The 20027-nt window shown below is 49.6% G+C and overlaps 2 non-coding genes across 2 annotated transcripts; both read right to left on the minus strand.

Annotated features, from left to right (window-relative positions):
- Window positions 1-667: 667 nt before the first annotated feature.
- On the minus strand, window positions 668-830 carry LOC139056574 (U1 spliceosomal RNA). The gene has a single exon (XR_011512455.1). It is a non-coding gene; the product is annotated as a U1 spliceosomal RNA (small nuclear RNA).
- Window positions 831-2704: 1874 nt separating this feature from the next.
- LOC135921407 (U1 spliceosomal RNA) lies at window positions 2705-2867 on the minus strand. The gene has a single exon (XR_010570536.2). It is a non-coding gene; the product is annotated as a U1 spliceosomal RNA (small nuclear RNA).
- Window positions 2868-20027: the final 17160 nt, after the last annotated feature.

A 20027-nucleotide genomic window follows, 5' to 3' on the forward strand; every position in this document is an offset into this window, starting at 1 on the left:
ACTCCAGACATTTGGACCACCTGGTGTTCCTTAACGTGCACCTAAATCTAAGTACACGGGCGTATCCGCCCCTATCGAAATGCGGCCGCCATGGCCGGGATTCGATCCCGCGACCTCGTGCTTAGCAGCCGAACACTATAGCCTCTAAGCAACCACGGCGGGTAACGACGACGGCAGCATGACTCTAGCATACGAAGCAGGGCCCGCCAAGCAACTGATTTGTGTTGTCGCAGTGCACTATGGGAAGGCCATGTATTGTGACGACTCCTGAAGAGCAGGGTGCATGCGAGGCGCGGCGAATCTCTCTTCTCTCTGGTCCGCTCATTGTAGGTGCGCGAAATAGCGGCGCAAGCCAAGTCGTAGCCAAGCCAAATCGAAACGTCTTATGCTAATGAAGACAAAGCGCACGCGAATAATTTCAACCTACGCAGGAATGAGTAACGTTTTAAAGGCCTTTTACAGCGAAGCTGCGTACTTAATTTTCGTGTCGTTGTGGTAAGCACAAAAAAAAAAAAAACTTCCCATACGTGGGCCGACCTGCGGCGGGGGTGCAGTTCGCCATTAAAGGGCCCGCATACACAGCTTCGCTGGTCATCCTTCTTCACAGTGGAAGGGCACTGAGTTCTTTAAACTACTCTACACCATGTCTTGCTTTTGATTGTCACAATGGGGGCTGGCGCGCACGCCTAGCCCCACTACCAAAAATTGCATGCTCCAGCCACCCCGACTTGGGGAAGTGGCGCGCTTCAGCCAACCGCAGTGCAATGGAGTGGCCTCCGCACGGGGCCGCGGCCTCCGTGATCACCGCCGACCCAGCACCAGGTAAGTAGGCGAAGGCCAGTGTTGGAAAATGGCGCCATGTCTGAAACGTCGGCATGTGGTGCAGGTCGACAGGTCAATTGAAATGAAATCTTGGAAGGCGGCAAAGTAACAAAATATATTTAAGGTGATGTTCATGACAGAAGATCATCGTGCTGACAAACCTTTAAATTGAACTAGAGTAAGGCTTTGCAGACTGAGCTGCAAATGAGAACTTATGCGAGCAAATGTGTGAGAGAGTCAGCGCGCTGTTTTCATCTGCCATGCTATCCAGTTATCCAGCTCGATCCCAGCCGTGGCGACCGTATTTCGATGGGGGCAAAATGCAAAAAATAAATAAAAAATAAATAGAGAAACGCCGTGGAATTATAGTTGGAACCTCAGATGGTTTTAAATTTATCTGGATCCTCACGACATCGTGCCTCATCGGGATGTCCTGATTTCAGCTAGCACGCGAAGCCTCAAATATGAATTCATTTTAGTTAACGGTGCGTCTTGTTTTACTGAGTGAGAAATCGCAGCCCTGAACGCAAGATGAGAATTCTATCCTGCGCTGTCACACACCGGAAGAAACTTAAAGTTCATGCGCAGATGAATGCATCGTTATTGCGAAGTCGGCTGACCTAGTTGAAGTAAAAACGGTTGCTGTTGTATCTGCCAAAACTGATTATATGATAATGAAAATGTTGCGCACCGTTTGTTCTGCACTCAATAACACCTGAAATTTGATTTTCAATTCGCCATTAAAGGGCCTACATTCACAGCTTCGCTGGTCATCCTTCTTCACAGTGGAAGGGCACTGAGTTTTTTTTTAGCCACTCTAGGTCAGGGAACACACGCGGAGTACAGCGATGGGAAGACCTTTGCCATCGTTGTGGTCGACTCCAGCGGCAAGATTTCCAATAGCGCCTTCATTCGCAATTCAGACCCCGGAGTCGCCGAGCAAGCCGCCATGACCCTCGCCCTGCTAGACGGTCGTGGGTCCGAGATATATAGCGATTCCAAAACGGCACTTAGGGCTTTTCAGAAGGGTTGCATTGCCAAGCAAGCTGCTCGTCTTCTTAGCAGCTCGAGTCGATATGCTCTCACACATCATTCCATTCACTGGTTTCCCGCTCACGTAGGGTCGGTCAAGGGTGCTCCCCCGAACCTCAGTGAGTCTACTCACGAGGCTGCGCGTGACTTCACCGACCGCGCTTCCTCTGCAAGAAGCACCGACTCCCCTCCTCCCTACGGCCACAGGGACGCTCCCGCTACTCACAACGATATTATTAAATTCTACATGCCTAGAAGGGTCTTTCCACTCCCTCACTCCAAGTTGAATAGGGCGCAAGCCGTTTCGCTTAGGTTTCTGCAGACCAGCACGTATACGTGTCTGTCCGTTCTCCACGAGGCTTACCCGGACGTGTATCGCGACGACGCCTGCCCCTCCTGCGGGCAGACCTCCACTCTAGCGCACATGCTCTGGGAGTGCGGGCCGATATACCCCAAGTTCTTCAGGGAGGAGTGGGACTCGCTTCTGCGTAGTCCCGCTCTAGAAAAACAAATCCTGGCTGTCCGGCGTGCCCGCGACCGGGCTGGTGGCTAGACCTGCCGGTCCCGACGTGGGACTAGCCGGGTGCGCGACGAGTTCGCGTCCTTACCGGACCTGCAATAAAGTTTCTTCACTCACTCACTCACTCACTCACTCACTCACTCACTCACTCACTCACTCACTCACTCACTCACTCACTCACTCACTCACTCACTCACTCACTCACTCACTCACTCACTCACTCACTCACTCACTCACTCACTCACTCACTCACTCACTCACTCACTCACTCACTCACTCACTCACTCACGTGGTTAACGCTACACCATGTCTCGCTTTTGATTTTCATAATGGGGGCTGGCGCGCACGCCTAGCGCCACTGCCAAAAATTGCATGCTCCAGCTACACCGAGTTGGGGAAGTGGCGTGCTTCAGCCAACCGCAGTGCAATGGACAGGCCTCCGCATGGGGCCGCGGCCTCCGTGATCACCGCCGACCCAGCACCAGGTAAGTGCTAGACCTATTCGACGTCGACCAAAATTTTAAAATTGATTAGTTGAAATTGATAACTGAATTTAATTGAATGAAATTGATAAAGACAGTAAAACAACATCCGAAATAGTTTTCCGCCTCAGCTTCACTTGCAGCTCTCACCACGCAACATTATATTCACACTAACCGACTTTTCGATGCTTTGCAAAAAAACGCGTTGATATACTTGTGACACATTGAACTGGTCACTTTCGAACCCTCAAGAGGTTTCTCGCCGTATGAGACTGGCGGATATCGCGCGCTTCGAGTACAATCGCCGGGTTCACTCAGAGCGCCGTGGTCCAGCTCCGCATGCTCCGAGGCGCTCGCACCTTCAAGCTCGGAGTGTGGTCGAGATGCGACAGAATTCTGACCATGTGTCTCATCCTAATCCTCTGCGGTCAGTCGAACGTTTGCCTGGAGCAGACTCGAGAGATCTCGGCAACCTCGAGAGGGGTCTGTACCGCTGCCATCCGAGTTGGAGCACGGCAGGGACCAGAGGAATGTGGGCAGGCTATGTCATCCCGCTCAGAGCAGCGGGACGTTCACACTACGCGCGAGTGTCCGCAAGTTACGCAGGTTTCGTAAGAAGGTCCTCCAGTGGCACACTGCGGGTACCGAATGATATCCTCTACACCGTAACGTCCTTCACGCATACTGCGAGGACGCGGTTGGATTCTGCTTGGTACCAACAACAGTAGATCCGTTCGCCATTTTCTTGAGGGGAACCACAGCGTGATGAATGGCATCGCTCGGCGCCTGAGCCAATTCCTCGTCCGCCGCCGGTTTTACTTTGGTCTCGCGTTTGGCCAGTCGCGCCAAGCGACTGACAGCTTAGACTGAAAGCGACATCACTGCCCGGAACCTTCAAAGCTCAGCGCCAGAAATGGTGCATCAAAGAGGAAAAAAAACGTAACGCTGTCGGGATGCTGTGTCATGCCCAACAAGGCGGCTGGTTTCCGCGTCGCTCCCTTATCTACGCGAACATCTAAACTGGGAACGAGAGTAGCGGCGCCGGTAAAAGGTCAGCGAGGGTCGCGTGACGCAGTGGTGCTGTGCATTTACAGGGTAGAAGCCGATGCCCGAGTTGATCCGACTTATTCCAGGAGTGCGAAGTAAGAAAGAACGTCAATATGGCGGTTCCCGGTCTCAGCAAGGAACATAAAGCCTCCGACGAAGTTGTAAGTGAAGCTTCGTCCCTTTTTCAGCGTAAAAGAGAGAGAGAGAGAGAGAAAGGCAAAGGAAAGACAGGGAGGTTAACCAGAGATTATCTCCGGTTGGCTACCCTGTTCTGGGGGAAGGGAAAGGGGATGCAATAGGTGAGAAAGAAAGAAGGATAAAAAAAGGAAAAAAAAAACCTAAGCACACACACGCACGTACACACGAACTATTTCTGTGGGCACTGTCACGCAACCCGCAAAGGCATTCCTAGTCTTACGCAGTGTCACCGTACAGTCCTGCGCCACACAGTGTACTGTCACAATTTGTCAGAAAGTCCCGTGTCTTTCAAGTATCGCAGCAGCGCCTTCATAGCGGATCGCGCTGATGTTCGCGTGGGCCAGGTTCCAAGGATCTTGTCTTCTGTCATTGGGCGCTTGTCCAGTTTGTCTAAGGTGGCTGAGAGGACAGTTCTTTGTAGGTTAAAACGAGAGCACTGACAAAGAAGGTGCTCGATCGTTTCGTTGCACCCGCAGAAGTCACACAGTGGGCTGTTGGCCATTCCGATAAGGAAAGAGTAGGCATTTGAAAATGCTACTCCAAGCCATAGACGGATAAGAAGGGTGCAGTCACGTCGTGGAAGCTCGGACGGAATATGGAGCTGTAAATTAGGGTCCAGAGTATGGAGGCGTGCACTTGTGAAATCGGATGAATTCCACTGGGCTAATGTCAGGTCACGCGCAAGTGTGGCAAGTTTTTTCGCTGCGTCGGATCTCGAAAGAGGAATGGCAACGCAGTTGACGCCGTCATGGGCAGATCGGGCAGCTGCGTCTGCTCGATCATTGCCCTGTATGCCACAGTGACTAGGCAACCACTGATATATTATATCGTGTCCTTCGTCAACTAGTCGATGGTGGACTTCTCTGATCTCTGCGGCGAGCTGCTCATGTGATCCATGGCGCGGTGCTGAGAGTACACTCTGTAGGGCTGCCTTGGAATCACAGAAGATTGACCATGCCTGGGATGGTTCCTCCTTAATAAAATGAAGAGCCGCACGCAGGGCTACGAGTTCAGCAGCTGTCGTTGATGATACATGTGACGTCTTTAGCTGTATCTTGACGGATCTTCTTGGTATCAGCACAGCGGCAGCTGCGCCTGCAGATGTAACTGAACCGTCGATGTAAACGTGTACGCGGCCACTGTGCACCTCATGTAAATGTTCTAACGTGGCCTGCTTAAGGGCAAACGAGGACATGTTGGCTTTCTTCATGATTCCTGGGATGGTGAGGCGTATGTCAGGTCTGTGCAGGCACCATAAAGGTAAGGATGGTCTTGCTGCAGGCATGTAGTTCGATGGCAATGAGGGGCGATTGGCATCAATTAAACGACTGAAAGTTGTGTGTGGCCTTTCTGTGGGTAGAGCGGCAAGATGGTGAGAAGGTAATCGGGCAACGTGCCGAATATGCGCCCTGAGAGCGTCGGTTGCCAAGTACGTTGATATTGGGTGATCTCGAGCTACGACGATCGTTGCCGCTGTAGACGCACACCTCGGAAGACCGAGACACGTCCTTAGGGCCTGAGCTTGTAGTCCCTGGAGTACACGCAGGTTTGTTTTGCAGGTGTTGCCAATCACAGGGAGGCTGTATCTTGCGAAGCCGAGGAACAAGGCGTTATACAGCTGCAGCATTGACCGCACCGAAGTGCCCCATGACTTTCCGCCGAGAAATTTGAGGAGATGTATTATTGTCAATAACCTCTTCTTCAGGTATGAAACATGCGGGCTCCATGATAGGTCTCGGTCAATAATTACCCCTAAAAAGCGGTGTTTTCGTGCATTTGCTACTGCTTGCCCATTGACCTTTACACTGTAACGCTTCATTTCCTTCCGAGTGAATGTAACAAGGCAGCATTTCTCTGAAGACAGCTCTAAGTTCTGTTTTCGCAAGTACAGAGATGTTATCGTAGCTGCCTTTTGCAGCCGTGCTCGTACCTGCAGCCGTGTTACGGCAGACGCCCAAATGCAGATATCGTCGGCATATATTGATACCTGAACTGTGTTGGGCAAGGATCGGACTAGGCCAACGAGCACTAGGTTGAAAAGCGTCGGGCTTAACACTCCGCCTTGTGGTACTCCACGGCACGTTTGGTGTTGAGTCGTGGCGCCATCCTCGGTCATCACGAAGAAATGCCTGTCGGTCAGATAACTGCACAGCCACTGAAAAGTGCGGCCACCGATTCCGGCTTCAGTAAGAGCATGTATAATGGCATAATGTGCTATATTATCATAGGCGCCTTTTATGTCTAGGAATAATGCAGCAGTGAGTCGTTTCCGGCGTTTTTGATGCTGAACGAATGTAACCAAATCGATGACATTATCTATGGATGAGCGCCCACGCCGGAAGCCAGCCATAGCATCTGGGTACACGTTGTAACTTTCCAGGTACCATTCCAGGCGAGTCAAAATCATTCGTTCCATTATTTTCCCTATGCAGCTGGCCAGAGCGATGGGGCGGTACGATGACAAGTTTAACGGTGATTTGCCAGGTTTGAGAAGTGGAACCAAGCGGCTGCATTTCCAGTCACGTGGAACCAAACCGTTGCGCCAAGACTCGTTGTAATGGTTTAGTAGCATGAGTCGTGCTGTCTGCCCAAGATTGGCGAGCGCCGCATAGGTAACCCCGTCCGGGCCAGGTGACGAAGAGCGCCTGCAAGTCGCCAGTGCCGCTTCAAGCTCCTCAAGCGAAAAAATTACATCCATGCGGGAATCCCGTGGCACAGGAGTAGCACATGGTGTAATTGCGCGTTGGAACTGCAAGCTGGAAAGTCTTGAGCAAAATTCTTCAGCAATGTCAATTTCGCTGCGACCTTGGTGCAAAGCGAGGGCTTTGAAAGGGACACGCTGTTGTGGTGATACGCGAAGCCCACGCACGGTTCTCCATATTTGAGATAATCGCTGACGTGGATCCAAGGACTCACAGAAACGTTTCCATCTTTGAGATTGTAGTGCATCGATGCGACGTTGAATCTTCTTTTGCATCCGCCTTGCCTCTCGGAGATCATGGATGGATTTAGTTCTCCTGTATCTTCGTTCAGCCCGCCGGTGAATTGCTCGTAGTCGCTGCAGTTCTGCTTCAAATTCTGCATATTTCGGGAAAGGTTGGAAACTACGCGTAGCCTCTTGCATGGCTTTTTGAATTTCGTGTTCCGGACTTGAAGGGTTCCCTTGCTGACATACTCCCTCCATGTGCGACCGAAACGCCGACCAGTCAATTCGCCGGAGCGTCATGGAGGAGTATTTCGATAGTCCCTTGATCTTCAGGTACGTCGGAATATGGCCGCTTCCATGTGTTTCAATGTCTGTAAACCATTGCACGTTTCTTTCAAGAAGCCGAGAAACCAGGGTCAAGTCTAGGCAGCTGCTGTAGGTAGGCCCGCGTAAATATGTCGGACTACCATCGTTGAGGCAGTAAAGGTCGTGCTGTGTGTCAAAGGATGCTATTCGCCTTCCCCTGGAGTCCATCTTCAGGCTCCCCCAAAGCGGATGGTGAGCATTAAAATCTCCTGTGAGAATCGTAGGGCCGGGTGTCGCTGATAGCACGTCGTGTAGTCGTTTAGAGTCGAAGCCACTTGAAGGAGCAATGTACACAGCAACGAGTGTGAACGTAAGCTTATTCGATTTCACGATTAAACAAACGTACTGGTTGTCGTCGTGAGGCGGAACTGGGTGCAACACGTAAGTCAGATCACTTCTAATATATACAATTACCTTGCTTACATCACCACAGGTAGAGGACATGAATGCCTCATAGCCAGAAATACGTATAACATTCTGCGCGTTCGGTTCGCAAATTACAAGGATGGGAAAACGGTTTTTGAAGACAAAATGTCTAAAATCTGAAATTCTTGGTTTGAGACCACGGGCATTCCACTGCAGTAAAGATGCTTTCTTGACTTCCTTGTGGAAGGGCAGCGAGGGGCGGGCCATGGTGCTATGCGATGCTTTCAAGTACTGGAGTCAGCGCGTCCAATACTTGCAGTGCGCTACGAGCAGCTGGAGTGTCCATGTTCGTCAGTAGCAGACGCATGACATTCCTGAGCGATTTGAGCATGGCAATCACTTGTGAGTCCTTGTCTTGCATTTGGTCAACTGTAGTGACATTTGACTGTAAATGGCGAGTCATTTGCTGTGGCTCTGGCGCGTGGCATGTTCTCGGCAGTGCCGGCCACGCATCACTTGATGAAGCATGGCCACTTCTTTCGTTGACATTCGTGCTCTTACTCGAGACAGATGGAACAGCAGGTGGCGTTGCCGGACGAGACATTTCCCTTGAACCGGAAGAGGGTTTCATGGACTTTCGTTTCCGGGAGCGATGTCGCCTTATCGCTTCAGAAGCATCTCTGTGTGACGATCCGTCTCTGGCCATTTTTCTCAAGATTTTCTGCTCTTTCTTTAGGCGTGGACAGTCTTTTGAGGACGCAGCGTGCGATCCTTGACAATTTGGGCACTTGAGCTCTGTTGCACGGCAAGTCTCGGTGTCGTGGTGTTCGGAACATCGTGGGCATATCGTTGTATTTCGGCAGACAGCACTCACATGTCCAATTCTTTGACACCTTCTGCACTGAAGTGGTTTTGGTACGAAAGGTCGTACCACATGACGAAAGTGGCCGACCTTTACATGTGATGGTAGGCAGTCACCTTTAAACACGAGCCTTACACAGGTCGACTTGCCAAGGCGCCGAGCTTGTAGTAAGGCAACACCATCTGTCGCAGGTTTGATTAAAATTGGCAGGTCGCTGTCGTTAATGGATGTGTCAATGTCATAAACAACACCGGCCGTTGTTTCGTTGTCTTGCGGAATGAGGTAGTGGACATTAATGTTGCCCAGGAGCTTGACTACCATCAAAGCATTGATTGCGCTTCGGTTGTGGACGTCAATAGCCAGGATGTTCTTTCGAGTATTAATTCTGATATCTTTGATTTCTCCTGGGACAAGAGCCTCCAGAGAAACGGAAATCGCTTGTCGATTAAGGCGGTTGAGGTTGTCGGCAGGTGCGTCCGGCACAAAAAGAATTGTGTGCGCCGATGGCCTGCGCTGTGGAATGACGGTAGACTTACTTGACGAAGACCGTCCGCTGATGTTTCTTCTCTTGGCCTTCCGGTGTACCACTCTTTCGAAGCCTTCGTCATCTGAGGCGTCATCGCTTGAGTAGGAGTACAGCGCAGTGTCCTCGCTGTCAGCTTGACTCGGTGGGCAATTTCTCTTCCTCGGGCCGGTACCTGACGAAGCAGTCACGTCGCGTCGGCATTCTGCCGACTCCACTTCCATTGCCGTGGCAATGAGAGCGGCGTCTCCCAGTAAAACACGGGAAAAAGCCGAAAATACTGCAGCGCGAAGGAATAGTGGTCTTGTCTTGTCTTGTCTTGTGGCCTCGAGAGTGGCGCGTACCCACTATGGGGGATTGGCCAAGAAGCAGGCGGTTTTCCGTATGGTTAGAAGTAGAGACAATCTAGATTTGTATAGTGGAGCGTGGGACGAGAGTACTGTAAATTAGAAGTTTAATTGATTATTGTTAGGAATTCCAATAAAATAAGTAAACGTGAAGAAATGAAATAATATAAATTATGGATAATTTTAGAAAGTTAGCAAGGTACTCTTTTTGTGTCTCTGATGAAATTCTCTACGAGAATCACTTCGTCTTCCTCCCTCTTCAGCGTAAAAAGTTCTCGGGGTGGCTTCAAGGTGAACCCGCAACTAAAGTTGGTTCGACTAGAAGAAGAGTGCGAGAAGGCTAGAAGCTGGCAACTATAGTTTAGGGTTCGGAATACAGAAATGTTCGTTTATGAAGAATAATGGCACCTTAAGGAATTTCGAAATGTATGCGCAGTCTTCTGCTATAGTGTACTCCGTATCAAATAGCTGTTTATAAAGGTCATTGATTTCTCTGTCGTTCCCTGCGCGTTGCATTGAGACGTTAAAGCAATCAGCCACCGAGTCGACGAAATTTATATAGGAGCAACCACCCGGTTCAGGCAAGCATCGCACAGTACGCATGCATACTTAGATATACAACGTGGCTGACGCTTTAATAAGTTTCCAAACAATCGGGTTGCGGGCCTGTATAGACCGCTGCCGTACTGCTACCTAACCTGTGAACACTGACGTCGCAAAGGCAGCTCGTTCGCGTCAAGTCTGCCCTTGCGGCCGATACGTCAATCGCGCATTGAGAAAACTCAGTCAAGTCGCATCTTACTTCTTACATGCTCATTAGGAAAACTATGTGAATAGGAATGTATTTTGGCGTGCTAATCTCATATAGGGCGAACCCTTTCATAACTACGTGTGTCATAACTAAAGCTACGCATTCATAACCGAAGCTGTCAGCGGATGCCGAAAAGCGCGCGGCGTGCTTTCTGCCCCCAGACGCTTCCGCGTTTATCGAAAGATCACGTGACCGGATCGTTGTAACTTAGGCCGAGAGAGGTCTGTTCTCGGAGCTCAGTCAGTTTAAGCAAAAATTTAGGAGAAATAGTAGAGGCCTTTCATATAAGAAAAGAAGGAGATAAATGTGTAAGCACTCCCTCTCTTGCGTTGTCAGGAAAAGAAATCACATTCTTGGAAGAAAGATTAAAATGATGATTTGCAGATGTATTTGCGACTGATCTGCGCATGCCTATGCTGAAAAAGGCATAACTGTCCGGTGAATTTCAAATAAACTTCCAGTTGGCAGTCAGCGCTTGTCTGTGGTATTTGTTTCCTTGTGTCCTCGTCTTTTTCGCGCTGTTTCACCTCAGTTCTAAGTATGAACCAACTAGCCCTCATCAAGATCTTACTAACGAAAAAGAAAGCTTTCGACCGACATCTGATATGGCAGTACTAATTTCTATGTGTACCGCTGCTTGAACTTCCGCGCACACGGCATCAGACTGGCCGATGCATGGTCCCTAATGGCGAAGCGCAAGTTTTTTTGTCGTCAGTGGTTGGTCCGTGTATGTGGGAGGCATGCACGTCACGTCAGGTTTGCCGTTTCGCAGCGCGTCTTCGGCGCTGTGCCGCTAACAAGGCTCCACCTGGACCCGCTATGCCTACGCAACGCGCAGCCTTGAACGAGCACTGCTGTATAACGTGCAAATGAATATTTTACAATAAAAAAATAAACGACTTCGGAGTGACAAGATGTCATTTTTTATTGATCTGCAGCCGCTCGAGCTGCATCAATACATCTGTGTCAAGGCCTGGCGGGGAAGCATAGAAGAGAGAGAGAGAGAATAAACATTTTTTATTGGTTGAATGTAGCTTTGGAGAGGCGTCCTCATTGAAGAACGCCTTGAGCTCGGGCCGTGTCCTGGGCCCTCGCAATCAGCCGTTGCTGATCCTCGAGGTCGGAGCTGGCCAAGGCTGTCTCCCAAAGCTCGTTAGTGGGGTAAGCATAGGGAAAGAACATTTGCTGCAGAAGTCAAGAACGGAAACGGTATAATGCGGTAATACATATCAATAATCAGTCGAACCGAAGACATCCCACTCGTGAGCGAAATGCTCTGACGCGGTGACGCGCTGCATTATTGCGTGGAAGTAGCCTCCGATGGACAGCGAGCTTATCGTGGAGTACTTGTCAGCCGTAGCGCAGTGGAGCTCACCTCGAAACAGACTGAGCACAACATTGTAGCACTTGGGCAAAGGCGTGCTTAGAAGCAAGATTCCGGCGCAAAATGTCGCCCAGATTCCGCTGGCCGCTGCAATCACCCCGCAGAGAACCGCTCCTAAGATGTGTCGTGGCTTTGGCGCGAGGGCTCCCCTGTGTGGCTGGACGGCCCCCTCTGGCGCCGTTCGAGCGAATACGCCAGTATACGCCCATCAGTGCCGCTTGTGGGGGCGATCCTTCGGCTGCACCACATCCGCGTTCCGAATTGTAACCGAACAGAGCGAAACGTTTCTTCCCAGAGTAGAACAACGAAAAAAAAATAAATGTGACGGCGTCGTCACATTGCTTGTGTGGTCACAGACCGGTTCTGGTCAAATACAACAACGTCCCTGCTATTTGCATACTGGACTCGCCGGTTGCACCCCCGCCCCGTCATGTGGAGCTGATTTGGGTGCCCGCGCACTGCAGGAATCCTGGTAACGAGGCCGCCATCCTCTTAGCCCGAGGTTCTTTAAACCGGGCTCTTGCGGCCTCCGATCCGGGATTCACGAAGGAGCGCGCGCACACTTTCAACGAGCTGACGAATGCCTCCAAGGCGGCGCGTCAGCTGTAGCGCGCACCGCACAAATCCCTTAGCAATCGACAAGCAACCCTTTGGCGCCGATTACAAACTCACACTCTCCCATCTCCTCTGACTCTTTCTCACTATCACCCACTTTTCCTCACATCAGCCTGTAATCTCTGTCCCGAACCTCGCGCTTCTGCTCTCCACCTCCTTTCTCATTGCCCGGCGGATCCTCCCCCGCGGGACCTCGAGCACCTGAAGACCTGGGAGGACTGGGAGACCCTGCTGCGCTACGGAGATCCGGTCGTGCAGACCATGGCTACTGATCGGGCTGCCAGCGTTATGGAGCGAAGCAACATAAACGCTTGAGTGCAGTGGGGTCGTCCAAACTCCTCAGTCTTACAATAAAGTTTTTATGATGATGATGCTTTTACTCAGTCGCGTTGGTGGATCATGTCGCACCTTGTAATAGCCCCGAACAGTGCCGGATAGGCAGAATTCTTCGCATAACTTCGATTCCCGCAATGCCAGGAAATATATACATTTTTTTTTCTAGCTTCGTCTGCTCACGACTACCGAAATAGATTGCCATTTGCGTGTGCTTTTTTTTTATCGTGTTTGAGTATCTGGCAGCTGGGCTGTGCGGTCCTCACGTACTGTGGCCGATTTCATATAGCTTCTCACCATTAGAGATGGGACGCCGAGGACTCGTTAAACTTAAGATGACACGACTTACACAGGGTATTCGCCGGCAGTCGTTAATTGGTTGTCATTGGGTCTGAAGCACTGTCTCGACAGAGCAGTACGTCTAGAGCAAAGCTGCTACGTGAAGAACACTCGTGAAGCGTCGGCATCTTGCTTTTATCACCTACGTTGCACCTACGAAGCAATTCTGTGAAATATCGCAGCACGCTAGAGACATGAGTACTTCAGATACTTGCGCGTATCTGAAGTACTGTACTCAATAAACTTCAAATGCTTTTGCGAGCACATTAATATTTCAGAAACATATTCGTAAAACATTATGAAGCTGCAAGTTACACAACGTCTGGTGTAGTTTCGTACTCTTTATTTAAGATAATGATACGGGTTTGATTGTTTGCAAAGTCTGGAGTGCATTGCTGCGGTACTGGATTCGTGCTGTCTACTTGAATTTTCAGTCATCATTGCGACGTGTTGAGCCGAACTTGCAACGGATATCGCTGAAGTGTGTGCTGAAGAAAAAAAAAGCACCCACGCTGCCATTCAGCTTTTCGATGACTGTGTTCGACCATGTTTGCATTCAGTCCTCTGTGTTGGGCAAAGCGTCGAATCTTGCTTTGTAGCCGGCTTCCCCCTGGAACGAGTACAGCAGTGGGGTCTATAATGCGACAATAGCTTTATGATAGAGGGCGGGGAGCGCAAGCCACCGGGTGTGCGAAAGAATGAACAGCGAGGACAAGAGAATTCCAGGCCCCTCAACCCTCGGGTGTCTCTCGAGTGTTCCATCTTCTGACACTCTCTATTAGCCGTGAAATCCGTACGGCGCTTTTCTCAAGCACCAAAGCACCTGCGTTGTGAAGGGAGAGGGAATGGGCGCTGTTTTCTGTTCCCGTCGTGGGAGCATGGCTAACTTCCTGCTACCATTCCAAGAAGTGGTAGCAGGAAGTTGCTTTGAGTAGCTCACTGTAGCATGACTTCGCGATCATGCATGGAACAATGGGGGGGTCAACCAGTAAATCTGACATGCAGGCCAACTTTTCCCTCGTTGTTTCCACACTGCCCAGAGTGCAGCCATACAATAAAAGCTGCCGGGAAAAGTCTGATCGAGGGCCCACGGTAACGATAACGGTTAACAATGCCGCAACCTAATCCGTCGTAAAGGTGCGGGCCCCTAAAACGCGCCAGGAAGTGGCCGCCCCGAAATTCCGGGCGTTCGATTCCGTTAACTTCCGCAACAGTGTGTCTACGACACTTGAGAGGGTGATTATATTTACTACCGCGGCCTCAAAATATTAATAAAAAATAAAAGAAAAATAACCACTTGTCTTGTGCCACCATCCTTCAGTTTGATGTCACACGCATGTACTGCCGAGACAAATTAGTTTCGACTGGAGAAGCTGTCATTTCGCATTTGTTCACCCGCAAGTTGTTTGGCTGTATATTAGTTCTGCAGCAGGGGCATAGCCAGGGGGGGGGGGGGTGTCTTATGGGGCTTCAGCCTCCCCCCCCCCCCCCGAAATGTTTTCGTGCGGTCCATGCACCGCCTAGAAAAGCAACCCCCGGTGCCGGAAATAATTCTGGATTTTGACTAGACCGTCTTTTTCACGCTCGAAAAGCCATTTCACGGCAAAAATGGTGAACTCGGGCTGGATTTCGCGGCCACGCCCATGCACCGGGAGTCACATAACGCAAGCAGCCCCATCCGAGCACAATATTTCAAGGACGTTTTGATGGCGAACGGGTTCGCCGCGGTATTTACACTCTATCATGGAATCTACGGAGCGCGTGGATGTAAATTCCGAAACTTTATGGGTATAAAGTTCTCATAAACTTTTCATGTGAAAGGTGCATTGACATTTCGAAACGTGTGCTTTAGATTTTCAATTGCGGAACTTAGTAAGTTCAATGTTCCCGGAAATATTTGACGCCAAAGGTTTGTTAACTTTTCCAAAGTCGTACATCGGGCCATATAACGAGGCAAGCCAAATCAACATACTATCAGACAAGTTGACAAAGCCAGCAGTGAGGCCCGATGAGACGAAGCGTTGTGGTGGTTCATTCGTGCCGCCATGTCACATAAAAAAATATCAACATTTTCTTTTTCACCTGCGCCAAGGCATCCAGTGAAGACACTAAAGCCAGCCAAGGTAACTACGTTCTTATTTATTGTTTCTACTTTGACTTTTAATCGCGAAGACACATTTGAGCGTCTTGAATTTGTTTGTTCTCTCTCCTAATAATAATAATATTTGGGGTTTTACGTGCCAAAACCACTTTCTGATTATGAGGCACGCCGTAGTGGAGGACTCCGGAAATTTTGACCACCTGGGGTTCTTTAACGTGCACCTAAATCTAAGCACACGGGTGTTTTCGCATTTCGCCCCCATCGAAATGCGGCCGCCGTGGCCGGGATTCGATCCCGCGACCTCGTGCTCAGCAGCCCAACACCATAGCCACTGAGCAACCACGGCGGGTTGTTCTCTCTCCTCTACCCGCGGGCTGCCAGAGCCAGCCAGAGCGCATGCGTTTTTCTCGTGTCTCCCCGACACCGCGCGGCGCACTTCGGTGCGCGTTCGATTTTCTCTGGCCGAGTGCATTTTCGCCTGGCAGAGTTTTGGACGCTTTCTAGCCAGCAGACGAGAAAAAGAAACAATGGTCGCTCGCCGCCATCACTGTGGGGACTCGACGGATTGCACCGCGTTCGCTTGAGCGCAACCTCTCCAGAAAGTCTTGTCTCGCCGGTGTAGGATACCGAGCAGTATGCGCATGGTTCTTGGTGGCCCAAGCGTCTCGTGTTTTCTTCGGTATTCCTTTAATAGCCATATTAGTTGCCCAAAGTAGGCATTCGATTGTGACCAACATACTTTCCTTTGCGTTTTTTTTTCTCATTATGGTGCCCCCACCCCACAAAAGGAAAAAAAAAAAACGTTGTTGCAGCGCAGCGAATTGTCGCATGGTGAAAGTTCTATTTTGTTACTTCTTTTGCGGAAAGTAATGAGCCATGGGACGCTTCAGCTGCCGGATACTCTTATATTATTGCGATAGCAATGATATGAACATTAACGGTGCATTCCTGCATAAAGTCCAAATGCGATAACATCGTGACCAAGCGCCGCATGCTGTATGTGCGAGTGAAAGCGTGTGGTGGGTGGGGAGGAATGGGTGAGCCGACAATGGTGGCTCAGTCTTGTCTGCGCAAGTAAGAAAAGTGAGAAGCAAGCGCGCCGCCTTCCGTCGCGCGCGATACATCGGGGGGAGTGTATGGAATGGGGGAGGGATCTAGGATTCTCTGAATCTGTGATTGCGCAACATGTTTATTTGCCTGGTTTGACTCATTATATACCATGACTTTTTCTTAGATACGTAGATTTATTTGAGACTTATAGACCGTTTCATCGGGCGAGGAGGATAGGGCGCGGGGAGAGCCTTTCCTCCTCTCTGGCTTGGGCGATCCGGCGCGGCGCTGCTTGAAAGTATTGCTGTCGCGTGCTGCGGAACGATTTCTTGATGTTTTAGATCGTACTCTGTGAAATTTACGCCGTGTCCGTTCATATAAGGTCGTCAGGGAAGCCTTTCGGTGCATCGGTAACTACAATAGGCAGAAATATCTTTTGGTGGCGCGAAAATGTGACGTGTTTTATCAGCCTCGGTGTACGCACATTATCAGTCGCGGTGTGTGTATGTGTTTTGAACTATTTTGCTTATATCGGTTTTAACTCGGCAAAGAAAACCGGTGTCTCTTTTTAGCAGCATGAAATGGTAAATCTCAATATCTGATCGCTTGGCGTAGGGAGTAAAACATAAAGCATAAGAGCGCATGCTCGTGCACGGCCAACCTAAGGCAACCACGAAACATCTAAGCGGCAGGCGCAATCAAATATTTGTGATGCACCGGCATCGTTCTCGCGCATTTCAAGTCTAGTAGGCTTGAAATTACCATATGTCTACGCTAGCCTTCCTGCATGAGGCCGATGGCGCTGCTCAACACAGCAATCACTGCGGTTAGTGATCCAGCATGGTACATATGTAAGCTGTGCGCTTCGGCATTGCCTTTTTGGCCTGCATACAGCCATAATATATATATGAGGGATCGCATAAAAAGAATGCGATGCCTATTTTGCGGACAAAATTTCCGTAATACGTGTGAGTGCGTCGTAGAGAACGGAACGAACACAACCGAAAAAGAAATTCGGTTATCATCCTCTTTCTAGAAAACGCAAGCGAAAACGGGCTAACACCGCAACAGGGCCTCGCATAGTCACGCCACACAACGTTTATAAATATATCACCGCTGATGCGGTATGCTTGGACCAAGCGGTATATAGAACAAAGATATATATAATCCAGCACCTACCACTGCTTAGGACGCTCGCGCAGTTCGTAAACAGTCCCTTTGCTGGACAAGCGTAATTCAGACTGTAAGGTATGCTGCTATCCCTTGTCAAAACTATTTTATTCAGGGGCGGAAACCTCATCCATCGAACCAAGTAGTCACGCAATGTAACCTGCAGCGAACAGTTTGAACGCTTGTCAAAGTATAACATCACAGCTCCTATCGTAGCAGAACGGTACCCACGCTCACGCTGTTACGATCGTCGCGTATGTTTCATGGCTCCTAAACCGCAGCTTAGAAATAGAGGATAATACTGCAATAAGGTCACATTAGTAACTGGAACATTCAGAAATACACAATCCATCTCCGAGGCTGATTGTAGACTCGAATATGCGCGCACACATCGCGCTGCGTGTTCCGTCCACCTCAACGCCGCAGCAGAAATTCCGGCCATGACGCCTTAAACCACTTCAGCACGTCTCACAGAGCCGTTTACTACGTAGAAGACGCACGTCATACTAAACAGGCCGCACGACGGCGAAAACAAACGCCAGAACCTGCCTCCGAGCGTATACCTGCCATGGAAAAGACCGCTTTCACCCAAGCCAGTACGGCGCTGCTCATAGGCGGCGCCACTGCGCTCACAATATGGCGGCGCCTACGAAAAAATGGTCTATACGTATGTTCAGATATCTTGTTGCGAGGTTTTGTGCATACGTGCAGTGAACTTTGCTTCCAGTGGCACTTTTTTGCCCTTTATCAAGCTGTATCTTCGGATTTGTATATTCCATTGTATCTTCGCATTTCTAATGTACGAGGGCGAGTCAAATGAAAGTGAGCCTACCCACCCGGCGCAATTATGGTTCTGTTCATTATCTGCAAGGCCTGCGCGTAGCACACAGGCATCTCTCATTTACAAAAGTGGCACGCAGGTGTGAGTATAAATGTTCTTTAATGCGCCCATACACTTGGTTGAACATAGTTGTGTGACGTACTGGACGCTCCAGAAGTTGAGCAGCGCGGTGCCGTGAGCTTTTTGACAGCTGAAGCCGTTTCCCAAAAAGAAATTACTCACAGTATGGCTGCCGTGTACATTGAACATTGCATTTCATTGGCCACTGTGAAGCGTTAGAACAAATGTTTCAAAAAAGGACGTGAAAGTTGCAAAGACGATCCCAGATCGGACCAAAGCCATCGTGCAATTACCCGAACAAAATCGCCAAGGTTGATGAACTCATGACACAAGAACGGAGGATAAGCATCGATGAACTTGCAGAGCATGTGAACGTCAGCCACGGTTTGGTTCACCGTCACCGTTCATGCCATAATTCATGCCGCCCCCCCCCCCCCCCCCAACGAAATATCTGGCTACGCCACTGTTCTGCAGGTATGCTTACAATAGTCCAGCGACTGGCGCATCTTCTCCGGAGCAAGGTCGAACAGACAATAGAAGCGATGGGCACTGGGACCTGCTTTCTTCCAAGAAAAAGAAAATCTAGCATTCCTGTTGCCCGCCTTTACGCTTCCACACTCGTTTGTGCTAGTGATCTAATTGGTTTTCCGAGTTTTGTATTCCTTCGGTTCGTTCACAGTGGTCGTGCATACGCCGTGGTGCGCACATCTGCGCTCTTGAGTTGCAGGAGTCAGACATCGTCCGAGCAAACGGAAGCATACCAACGCATACGGACGTCCTAGCCTTCGCATCGACAGCCACTCTACGCCGACCACGAGCCGTGCAAGAACTGACCATACCTCGTCAACGGTAGCCGGCAACAGCAGGTGAGTTCTGTTTCCGGCCAACTTTTCGTTCGCTGTCGCAATCGTACGAAGAAGCAGGCAATGCTAGCACTTGCTTTATTGGAAAGTATAAGTTGAGCTTATAAGTTGACGCTTCTATAGTTTATTAAGCTGGGACCTCAGTTTAGTGGCTTTAGATTCTTCCCGCAGAAATGGGCGCAAGTGCAAGCCAGTATTCTGAATATTGCCTTATAGTGGTGATTTTATTAATGATAAGAAAAAACTATTAAGTACCGACGAATGAAAATTTGCTTTCTAAGTTGATTTTTTTTTTGCATTTCTGCTCTCTGAAATTCAGCGTTCTTCAGCAAATAGTCACCGGTCTGTTAACAACGCCAGTTGCTACATTAAGCCATATTCAAATGCGAAATAGCCATCAAAGTAAAAATTCAACGTTCTCGAACTAAGTCTACAAACACGTCCTAGAGCTGCAGCATGGCTCGCAATGCTGCAACCACGGCATGTTTTTTGCCGAAATATGATCAGAACCGAGACCCAATTAGCGAGAACCGCGTATCTCGGCCTTATTCATGGGAATTATTAATTTTTAAGCTTACACATACGCTCGCGTATAATAGATACATTCAGAAATTATAAAATAATTCAGCTTGACAATGGTACGCACGACAACCTCACACAAGAAGCGGAAGAACCACCACGGCCACTCGAAGAAATTACTCGAAACGGAGTGCGATGTCTAGTGCGCAGATCAAACAGCCACAAAAATTATCCTACTCTTCGAAAGCGCCCGTTTTTCCGCAGAATGTTCGCACTCTCGCGGTACCGCAACGACTGTTCGCAGAAGTGACTCGCCTTTGGAGACAAAAAAGCTAAAAGACAATCTAAAAAAAAAGAAATGTGCTAAACGGTATGGCCACGCGGCGACAAATGGCTCGAGGAGTTCCATGTCGTGTCACCTACTGCCGTGCAGTCGCATTCCTGTTGCTC

Source organism: Dermacentor albipictus, chromosome 2, assembly GCF_038994185.2.
Source record: "Dermacentor albipictus isolate Rhodes 1998 colony chromosome 2, USDA_Dalb.pri_finalv2, whole genome shotgun sequence".
Lineage (NCBI taxonomy): Eukaryota > Metazoa > Arthropoda > Arachnida > Ixodida > Ixodidae > Dermacentor > Dermacentor albipictus.